The sequence below is a fragment of the Micropterus dolomieu genome, linkage group LG17 (genome assembly GCF_021292245.1).
Source record: "Micropterus dolomieu isolate WLL.071019.BEF.003 ecotype Adirondacks linkage group LG17, ASM2129224v1, whole genome shotgun sequence".
Classification (NCBI taxonomy): domain Eukaryota; kingdom Metazoa; phylum Chordata; class Actinopteri; order Centrarchiformes; family Centrarchidae; genus Micropterus; species Micropterus dolomieu.
Genome location: NC_060166.1, coordinates 34,243,265 through 34,254,306, shown reverse-complemented (window position 1 = coordinate 34,254,306; position 11,042 = coordinate 34,243,265). Strand labels below are relative to the sequence as shown.

The following is an 11,042-nucleotide window of genomic DNA, read 5'->3' as shown; positions in this document are numbered from 1 at the left end:
ATTAAAATAATATACAAGAATAATATATATCTGACGTGTCTGTAAAAATAAATTTGATTTAATTTGTTGTTTCTAGTCGTCCGCTATAGATTGGACTAAAGCGTACCACGTGTTCAGGAACACACAAGAAGGCGCATTTACAAACACTAGTTAAATATAAATATCGCAACAAAATAGCACCGGTGATACATTATGTCAAATGTACTATGTTGTCTAGTACATTGCACTTAACTCAAATGTATGTTTTTAAAAAATGTTTATGTTCCAACCCCTCAGTGAGAGTCCCGGTGCGAGGAATCACGTCCTTATCCCTGACATTTTCTCAGTATCGCTTCTCGGCCTTTTGGCTAAGATCAAGTGTAGTATCTGTTCTTATCATTTAACATTTATCTATTTATTTACGTGTTGTATTTTAAAAGGTAACTTGGAATTGACATATTATGAATCATGTTTGAATTGAGTGTCAATAAAATTTTTCTCAAAAGAAAAAAAATCTGTTCTTATCAGTTTAATATCTGATACGTCCCCTACCCGGGGACCATATATTAAATTGATTTTTGGAGCAGGGAGATGGAATAGGGGCTTGCTCCGTCCACTCCACGCATCGACCTGGTATTGCAGTATCTCCAGGACCGGTCCACCCCCTTTCTATGTTCACAAATAAAATCAGCTTAATAGTTCACTGTTCAGGTCACATTTGGTGCAATGGTTGTTCAAGGCAGTGCAATTCAGGTTGTTTATCCAAGTTAATGTAGTAATATATTACAACATACCCCATCGTAATTAAGTTTTGCATTCATAAGTGTATTCAAGTAATATAAGCCAATTGGACTCATTATTTAGAAGGAGAGCTTTTATGTAAAAAAATAATAATAATATATATATATATTACCTCTAATACATTGGGTGTAAGCAGAATTTTAATATTATGGCTGAATAAAGTGATGTTCATTTTAACTACTTATTGATGGATATCAGAATTAGCTTTATTGCCAATTAGGTTTACACATACAAAGAATTTGCTTTAGTGACTTTGTGCATAATAATAAACAAAATATATAAATATAAAATTGACAAGATGCAAAGAAGAGGATAGGGGCTTGTTCCATCCACTCCATGTGTCAACTTGGTATTTCAGTTAGGGTTTTCTGATCGGTGGTCTCTATAAAGGCCAATCAGAAGTGCCGATCAGATGATGCAATACTTATTATTATATATGATTGTTGAGTTGAAGGCTATCAAAAGTGAGCTGCAATCCTCAGCTGAAAATGTATACGCGTGCGTGTGTTGTTCTCTGCCTGGTTGGGCCATGAGTTTGGGTGGTAACGTCACAGTCATGAGCTAATTGGGTGTTGGGGAGCTGCACCTTAGTATAACATCGGGTGATGTTTGTGTGCAGTTGTCTTGTTGTTGGTCTAATGTTTACTGTATGACACACTATGAATTTCCAAAAGGACTAATAAATATGTATCATCTATTAATCTACACAGCTGATCCTGTTACAGAATGTATGTTGTTGCTGTTAACCATATACATAGCAACAGCTTGGTCATTTGCCAGTTTGTTACGCACACTTAGTTAAAACTAATGCAGCCTAATATAACAGTCCTGTAATAAATCCTCTCTTTAACAGTTTTAGAGAAGTATTACTTCAACTGCATGATCATTTTGAAGGCTGCAGTTTGTTGTCGTGTTGAACTGTATTGTACAGAATGGCCAGTGTTGTTCACACTCCAGAGCAGTAGGTGGCAGTAGCTGGAATGTCAGTTGCTCACCATCAGTGAACAAAGAAAGAGGAAGTGGTTGAAATGTGAGGGGGGAGGAAAGTCTGGTGTGTGTGTTTTTGTTCTTTTCTCTGAATTACAAATGTGAATCAAACTACTTTTGATTACAATATGATTCAGCTTTGACTCACTTGAACTTGCTGTTGGGCTGGACTCATTTGTTTGCGGTAAATAGATACAACTAGTGATTTTAGGTTAGCTTTAGATGTGGAAATACAGCATTGCATGATGGGAAATGTAGCCATTATTTGTCAAGTAAAATGTAAATAATCTCTTTCAGCCTTAATACAGAAATGTTTCTTCTGTATTAAAGTACTGCAGATTCACACACAACCCATAGCCTCTGGTTTTGGTAATTTATAGATGTTCAGCACCCTCAGTCTGCATGGTATGTCTGTGAAAGACCTCCTCGCCTCTGATCTGTACAACTCATACTTACCTGGCAGGGGAGATACCATGATCAAGAAGGTGGTTCACCCAGGGTGAGGCTTAGCCATTGCACTCCGGTTGAGCTGACCTCTGCGAATTCCCCAAATGTGGGAATCTCGACTGCATAATTTCTGGTAGTGGGGGACTGCGTTCGCGCTCTCCCCTGATAACATGTGAAATGAAAACCCAAAGCAAGTGTTTGTTATGTTATAAATTAGACTAGGGGTGTGATGTCAAGTGCTGTGAAGCTATTGACATTTCATTAAAAGTAGGGATGAATATCATGTCATGTGTGTGCCGCTGTTTAAGAAGCAAAATTAATACCTGTGATAATATAATTAATATGGCAATATCCAGCGTAACATTTCCCCCATATCTGTGCAAATAGATCAGAGTTTTACTGGCCCCTTGTATATTTTTACTTGTGTGTTTCCTTAACTGTTACATTATTGATTTATACATTCTAATAATTTATCCAAACAACAAAGAACAGAATCATTTTCTTATTATAACATTTCAAAGATTGGAATATATATTTTTTGATTTCATTCATATAAATACATTTGTTGAGAGCTGTGAATCTTTCACTGCAGGCTCCTCCTTTCTGCCTCCTTGAGCCACCTCTTCACTACTGGCATAGCACTGAAGTGCTGTCTTGACCCTCCAGGCTAATGAAGAGCAACCTTGTCAGTGTGTGAACACTCACGTTGCCCTCTCCAGTCAGTCTTTGTTCACTTTATGGCACTGAAGCCCCTCTCGACCGATGCTGTGGATATAAGAAAAGCTCCACAATGCTCATCAGTAGTGATGCCCACCCCAGTAGGGATGGGTATGTATCGCTACTCCATGACTTGGAACAGCCCAGTATCGAGTAGTTTCAAAACGTCTGCAGTCAAACCAGTACTTCATCCAATACTTTTTGTAGCCAAATAGCGACTATTTGTATGGTTTTGCTTGCACACCAAAAGCAAGAGAAGAGCATCCCCTTCTTATGTACCTGCACCATAAATTGTACATGTGATTTTAACAGCATCATTTAATAAGTACTTCTGCTTGCCCCCCACCCCCTGTAATGGGATCAGCTGTGTAAGTTGATAGATGATAGATAGTTATTAGTCCTTTCACAAATTCATAGTGTGTCATACAGTAAACATCAGACCAACAACATCAACAGATCGGAGAACAGCAAACGCATGTTTGTACATTTTCAGCTGAAGATTGCAGCTTGCTTTGGCTAGCCTTCAACTCAACAATCAATCGTGATTTCAGTTAAATGCTTAAGTTGCTGTTACCTTGTGTTGTGTGTTTTCTTGATTAAAATAAAAAAATAAAAAAAGTGGTTTGGAAACCAGCGTCAGGTGCCACAGCTGTTGTCAACTCCTGTAGTGTGTGTGACCCCCTGTCATCGATCAGTCAAGTAGTATGAACGCCACAACGACTTAAAGACTGCCGTCATGTTATAGCAAGTTATGTGAACTGCACAGCCATCGGCTGACATTGAAAGTCGTGTAGTCTGCACGAGCCTTTAGTATAACTTGTAGCACTCAGGTGATGCTTGTTTTTGTAAAGCAGCTGTCTGGTTGTTGGTCTGATGTTTGCTGTATGACACACTATGAATTTCCGAAAAGGACTAATAAATATCTATCACCTATAAACGTGCACCACCGCCACGAAGCAAAAGTACTTCTTAAATGACGCATCGATGAATCGTTGAAATAATCTATAGAAACTTCGAATACTAAAATCATCGTTAGCTGCAGCGCTAGTCCGCTGGCACACAGGGGGCTTTCTGATCAGGTTCCATTGTGCCGTTGCGGTAGGTGACATAAGTTTTGTTTTGCGTTGGACAAACTGTACACAGCGTAAGCGCGACGTGCGACAGTAATAAATGTCCGTGCAAAACAGTGTGCTATATAGTTATACGGATTAAACGAAGAATCGATGCAAAGAATTTGCATCAGTGCCTTTTAGTAATCGAACTAATCGATGAATCATTTCAGCCCTTGTTGGTTTGATTGGCTGGACGTGCCCCCTCTCTTGTCCTCTGTGAGTCTTCGGTGTAGTTTAGTGATTTGTTTAAACAGACTCCTTACTCATTTTATACTTGTGACTGTCGTTCTTGGAGAACTGCAATTTACCAATAAAGAAAAAAGCACTCGTGGAGATCTTTCAATTCTTTCGGAAGTAAACGCAATAATTTGGAATGAAGGAGTGTGGTGACACTAGTGCTGGACCCGAATATTCGAACGTTGGGTACACATTCGATTTTCAATTAAGAGATTCGATTATTGTTTTGTTTTTTTTCACTCTCCTGACCTCCGCCGACAGCAGTGAACATAACGCTCCAGTTCACATCAAAGGAAAAACTAAATGAAGCCCTCAGCTGTGTGGGAGCACTTTAAACTGAGTGATGACAGCATTAGTGTGGAAGTTATGGCGTTTATTAATTTTACAATTACTTAATTTCATTACAGATCAAAACAGTCAAATTTTCCTACATTTTAAAATGAATCAGTAAACTGTAGGCTGGAAACACACAGCAACACAATGAACGCATTTAAATAAGCCTAATTATATTAGGCCTATTGTAGAAGAAGAGCATTTAGTCGCTATAATTAAAGTTAAAAGTGAATTTTGCATAATAAGTGTTAGATTTAGTTCCGCTACAGGAAACACCGCTCATCCCGTGCACTCTCCACCTGGACCCCCGCCTGGCGAAAATATTTCCGGATTCCGCTCTGGACCTGCTTGGATCAGACTCTCTCACTCTGGACTCTCAGCTACGGTTCCCCCCTGCTCTGCACAGCAGCCACCAACCCAGTTTGGCACGCATCAATCAAAGCTTCGATTATTCGCTCTTAATTAGTGTCAAAGCTCAAAAAATGACTCAGGCCAGCTCTAGGTGACACCCCCAAGCCTTAACACCATCACAGCAGCTCCATCCCTATTCAAACCCACTAGGGGTGTAATAGTACGCAAAAATTACGGTTCGGTATGTACCCCGGTTTTGAAGTCACGGTTCGGTTTATTTTTACTACAGTAAAGAAAAAAAATACTAACATTAAATTGCTGCTGGTTTATTATGAACTTTTGTAAACATCCAAATTAGTTTACAATTTTTTAAACAAACTTCCAAATTACAAATAAATAAATTATATAAAATAAAAAATATTAAAAAATAAAATGCTACTGCTAGCTTACTACCAAGTTCTCCACTAAATAAAATATTCTCAAAACAATACCACATAGCTAATAAAAAATATATAATAATTACAGTGCAACATTCTTTTTATTCTTTAATTCCGTCTGTGAGCATTATCAATCCCAGCTTGAAGGCCTGCTCAGATAAAAAAAACAACCTTTTCTGAAGTCTAAAGTCTGTTTAAATGCTGAAAGGCGTTTGCACTGTGCTTTTTTGTTTTTTTTCCCTTGTTGCAGTGACGTTCTCCTTTGTGTGATACCATTAGTGAGTTAGCAAGTTTGACGTGTTGCCAGAAACATACCCGATCACTACTGAGAAGTGTCGCCCCACTACTTTCGTCTTATCGACTTGTCCGTTGTTGTATTTCACTGAAAACCGAAGTATTCTCAAACAGAAGACCTTAACAATAAGGTAGGGTCTTAGAGCTCTGGCTTTTCTGCACTGGTCATGATGCTCAAGTCATTAGTTAGCAAGAGGCTGGGCTAAAGCCTGCTGCTTGTGTAGCGCTGTGGCGCCGCAAGGCGGAGATTTGGAAACTCAGAATTTATTTATGTTCCACACACAAAACAAGCCTAATATATGAGGTTAAGATTGCATTCGGTGGACATGTGCACCGTTCCGAAAGTCCTGTACCGAAACGGTCCGGTACGAAAACATGTACTGTTACACCCCTAAAACCCACTACCTTCTCCTTCCACAGGGATAGGTCTGCCTTATCCAGTGCTGCTGACTGAGAGACACTTTTGTTGATTGTGGTACTCAAGTGAAAACACAGCAACACAAAAAGCAGATTCAGTTGCCAGGTTTACTAGAACTCATTGTAGCATAATACCCAGGCGCTCTGGCTTGCTGGAATTCCCCTACACCAGTAGACATGTTCTTGTGCTGTCCACGGCTGAAGATCCTGATAAAAACAACTTCAAGGTCCTTGCAATACATGATTAATTTCCTAGTAGCCATCATGCCGAAACTGGACATCAGCTACGCTACTCAACATCGCAGCTCTCTATCACACTGGCCCTTGCTGCTGTCATTAACAGTAACACACATTAGATAGCTCAGTAACGTACCGTCGACATGCTACATCATGAGCATCAGTGATCCTACACAACATTCTCCACTTAAAAAACTTAGAAGCACTTTTGAAAAATAAACTACAGAAGTAATATGAAAGGGGGCTGTTGCGTTATTGTTCTTAATAGACATTACATTGTTAGTGTACAGTTGTGGTTTTAGTACTTGCATTTAATTTGTTTTTATTGTATATAGTTCCAAAGCAAAAATCTTAAACAGTTAAAAGCAGAAGCCTACACTGTCTTGTCGTCTTCCCTGGTTTCCCCCTGGCGTTGATACTGGTGTTCATTCTGAATAGTAAACCTCATTCACTTAATGGTAAGGTTAGCTAGTTAGGCTGTGTGTTGGAGATCAGTAATTCACTTGAAAGATATATTTAATTAGTTAAATGGTTTAATTAGGGTTAGGGACTGGCAAAAATAATCATGCCTAGTCGACTAATCGAATAAATAATTAACAGATTAGTCGACTACAAAAATAGTCATTAGTTGCACCCCTAATTATAACACATAGTGTGTGTTTATATACTGTAGATTACTGTTGTTGCACTGTATTGTATGTTGCACTATACAGCATGTTAAAATCCTGTTTTGCACTCCAGAGCAGTAGGTGGCAGTAGCTGGAATGTCAGTTGCTCACCATCAGTGAACAAAGAAAGAGGAAGTGGTTGAAATGTGAGGGGGGAGGAAAGTCTGGTGTGTATGTTTTTATTCTTTTCTCTGAATTACAAATGTGAATCAAACTACTTTTGATTACAATATGATTCAGCTTTGACTCACTTGAACTTGCTGTTACTCATTTGTTGGTGGTAAAAAGATTCAACTGGTGACGTTAGCTTTTTAGATTTGGAAATACAGCATTGCATTATGGGAAATGTAGCCATTATTTTTCAAGTAAAACGTAAATAATCTCTTTCAGCCTTAATACAGAAATCTTTCTTCTGTATTAAAGTACTGCAGATTCTCAAACAACCCATAGCCTCTGGTTTTGGTAATTTACAGATGGTCAGCACCCTCAGTCTGCATGGTATGTCTGTGAAAGACCCCCTCGTCTCTGATCTGTACAACTCATACTTACCTGGCAGGGGAGATACCATGATCAAGAAGGTGGTTCACCCAGGGCGAGGCTCAGCCATTGCACTCCGGTTGAGCTGACCTCTGCGAATTCCCCAAATGTGGGAATCTCGACTGCATAATTTCTGGTAGTGGGGGACTGCGTTCGCGCTCTCCCCTGATAACATGTGAAATGAAAACTCAAAGCAAATATAACCGCTGATGTGCTGTTGGGAGAAGTTGGGTTGTCCAAATCAGTGACCTGGATTAAAAGGGTTCATATGTGAGATTTTAAAATAGTCTGCATTGGTCAGTGCGTGCATTCTCAATCTAAGCAGGCAGCCTTGTCAGTGTGGCTGTTGTGGAAAAATGTTAGAGCTCCCCCTTGCGAGGACCTCTGGGAAGGAATTGGAAAAAGATTGGAGCATCAGCAATTGTCTCTGAATTGCCTGTGAATGTTAGTTTCTGTTTGAGCACTTAGGCTCAGTGAGTGAATGGTGATGCAGATGTAGTGTAAAAGCGCTTTGAGTGGTCAAAAAAGACTAGAAAGGCGCTATACAAGTAAGGAGAATTTACATTTACATGTTATGCAGACGATAGTCAGATCAATGTGCCTCTTAAAAAGAATGAAACTGTTGGATCGTTACGTAAGTGTCTTGACGACATAAAGGCTTAACTTTTTAAGTCTTAATGAAAGTAAGACAAAAGTGATGTTTTTTGGTGGCAGTACTGGGACCCCCCGTGTCGATATGGGTTCCTTGAGTCAGTACATCAAGCCAACAATCACTAACCTAGGGGTTACTCTGACCTTAAGCTCGACAGACAGATAAGGACATAAAAGGTCATAAAAACAAGCTTTTTTTCAATTGAGGCAACTGGCCAAAATAAAGCCATTTATTTATAGGCAGCACTTTGAAACAGAAATCCACGCCTTTGGTACCGGGGTCAGTGGGTCCTCTATTGCTCGTCTCCAGATAGTACTAAACACTGCAGCCTGTCTTTTAACTGGAACGCGTAAATAATGAGCACATTTCCCCCATTTTAGCCTCACTCCACTGGCTGCCTGTACATCATAGGATCCATTTTAAGATTCTTTTATTTGCTTTTAAGTGTCTTAATGGTTTCGCTACACCCTACATCTCTGAGCTGCTACACCCCTATAGACCCACCTGTTCTCTCAGGTCAGGTCAAGTGTGTAAGCGCAAGCTCAAAGGAGACCGAGCTTTTGCTGTAGCAGCTCCTAAATTGTGGAATGATCTACCTCTGCACATTAGACAGGCATCTTCACTGTCTGTTTTTAAGTCTCTTCTTAAAACCCACCTCTTTTCGCCAGGCTTTGAAAACTAAAGTTGACATTTCTTGTTTTAGTTGTATTGATTTTATTGTTTTAGTGTATGGTTTATGCATTGGCTGAGCTTTGTTTTTAGTGTCTTTTATGTATTTGTTTATTGTTTTACTGTACAGCACTTTGTGTCCACTTGGATTGTAAAGTACTCTATAAATTTTTGATTTATTTAGAAATATTGTTTATTGCTTAACTATAATCAAGTTGAGAAATACACATTTCAGAATGTCAGTATTTTGCGCATTTTCCTTGATAATTAAGCAAGTAGAGTACCATTTGTTCCATTATAATCGAATCACAATATTGTTCACAATAATCGCAATATGACCTTTTCTCCGAATTGTGCAGCCCTACTGTGAAGTTGTTTCAGTAACAGTAGGGATAAATACCATGTAATTTGTGGGCCACTGTTTAAGAAGCAAAATTAATCCTTGGAATAATATATACCGTATTTGTCTGAATAGAAGATATTTTTTCCCCTGGAAATACGTGTGAGGACTGTACCAGAAAGACTGCCGTGGCGACGCACAAGCCATTGTAAATAATGGGTTTCATAGTGCAGCGGTGCTGTCGTTGCGGTGGGTCTGAAAGGTTTCACCTGCTTTGTTTGTTAACGTTGCACTGAAAGCTGGACTCCCCGAAGTGCTCCCACACTACCGACTTCAGCCGTTTCTTTGGTGGAAATAAAGCTTTACAGTTTTGTCCCTCTGCCATAGTTTAGCCAGTGTACAGTAGTAGCCTCCATGTCAGTGATAAGCACGGCACAACTCGTTTAACTTTGTTTTCGTTTTGTGCAACAGAAACACTTGGTGTAGCGGAGCCTTTACGATGAATTAACAGTGACATTTTAAAGTGTGGTTAATAGTGAAATCCGGTAATTGCTGCATCCCTACTGATGGGAGGAAGCTGGCACAGTGAGCTGGGTGAGTTTGGCTTGAAGAATGATTGTGTTGAACAGCAAGCTGTCCACAAATGGGATCCTTGCACACGTCCCTGGTAATCAAGGTGGTGTTTGACATAGTTTTCTAAATATTTTGCTCTTACAACAGTATAGATGACTGCTGTTGGACAGTATTGTGTGTTCTGCTAGACAGCATGTTAAAATCTTGTTTTGCAAAATGGCCAGCATTGTTCACACTGAGGAGCAGTAGGGGGCAGTAGCAGGAATGTCAGTTGCCCACCAGTAGTGAACAAAGAAAGAGGAAGTGGTTGAAATGTGAGGGGGGGAGGAAGTGTGGTTTGTGTGTGTGTGTGTGTGTGTGTGTGTGTGTTTCATTCTTTTCTCTGAATTACAAAGGTAGATCAGGCTACTTTTGATTTCAATATGATTCAGGTTTGACTCACTTGAACTTGCTGTTGGGCTGTTACTCATTTGTTGGTGGTAAATAGATACAACTGGTGATTTTAGGTTAGCTTTAGATGTGGAAATACAGCATTGCATTATGGGAAATGTAGCCATTATTTGTCAAGTAAAATGTAAATAATCTGTTTTAGCCTTAATACAGAAATGTTTCTTCTGTATTAAAGTACTGCAGATTCACACACACCCCATAGCCTCTGGTTTTGGAAATTAAGATGGTCAGCACCATCAATCAGCATGGTATGTCTGTGAAACACCCCCTCGCCTCTGATCTGTACAACTCATACTTACCTGGCAGGGGAGATACCATGATCAAGAAGGTGGTTCACCCAGGGTGAGGCTTAACCATTGCACTCCGGTTGAGCTGACCTCTGCGAATTCCCCAAATGTGGGAATCTCGACTGCATAATTTCTGGTAGTGGGGGACTGCGTTCGCGCTCTCCCCTGATAACATGTGGAATAGTAAACTAAATATATTTTGACTCAATAGAAATGTGTTTTATGTGCACTCTGTTGAAGTGATATTGTTGTTAGCCAGGTTGAGGTGTGAAGAAGTTTCGGGTGACTGATGAAGACTTAACATAGCATGGTTTATTGAGCCTGGCCGAGGAGATACAGTGCCAGCATACAAACTGTGAACATGTCAAATGCCAACACCAAATCTGACCTCTTTTGGTCCCTTTTATGTTTCTGTCTTCCCCCTAGTGCCTGTAGGTTTCTCTATTAGGTTATCTTTAGCTGGCCTTAACCTAGAACAACAAATCTATCTGATCTGATGTTTAGACTCCAGTGCTTC

The 11,042-nt window shown here is 39.7% G+C and overlaps 3 non-coding genes and 2 pseudogenes across 3 annotated transcripts; all 5 read left to right on the top strand.

Moving 5' to 3' along the window:
- The first annotated feature begins 327 nt into the window (after positions 1 to 327).
- LOC123986686 lies at positions 328 to 440 on the top strand (annotated as a pseudogene).
- Positions 441 to 470: 30 nt separating this feature from the next.
- LOC123986684 lies at positions 471 to 646 on the top strand (annotated as a pseudogene).
- A 1,569-nt stretch (positions 647 to 2,215) lies between these two features.
- LOC123986676 lies at positions 2,216 to 2,379 on the top strand. Its single transcript, XR_006828939.1, has one exon. It is a non-coding gene; the product is annotated as a U1 spliceosomal RNA (small nuclear RNA).
- A 5,179-nt stretch (positions 2,380 to 7,558) lies between these two features.
- Positions 7,559 to 7,722, top strand: LOC123986675. Its single transcript, XR_006828938.1, has one exon. It is a non-coding gene; the product is annotated as a U1 spliceosomal RNA (small nuclear RNA).
- Positions 7,723 to 10,529: 2,807 nt separating this feature from the next.
- Positions 10,530 to 10,693, top strand: LOC123986677. Its single transcript, XR_006828940.1, has one exon. It is a non-coding gene; the product is annotated as a U1 spliceosomal RNA (small nuclear RNA).
- The last annotated feature ends 349 nt before the right edge of the window (positions 10,694 to 11,042 follow it).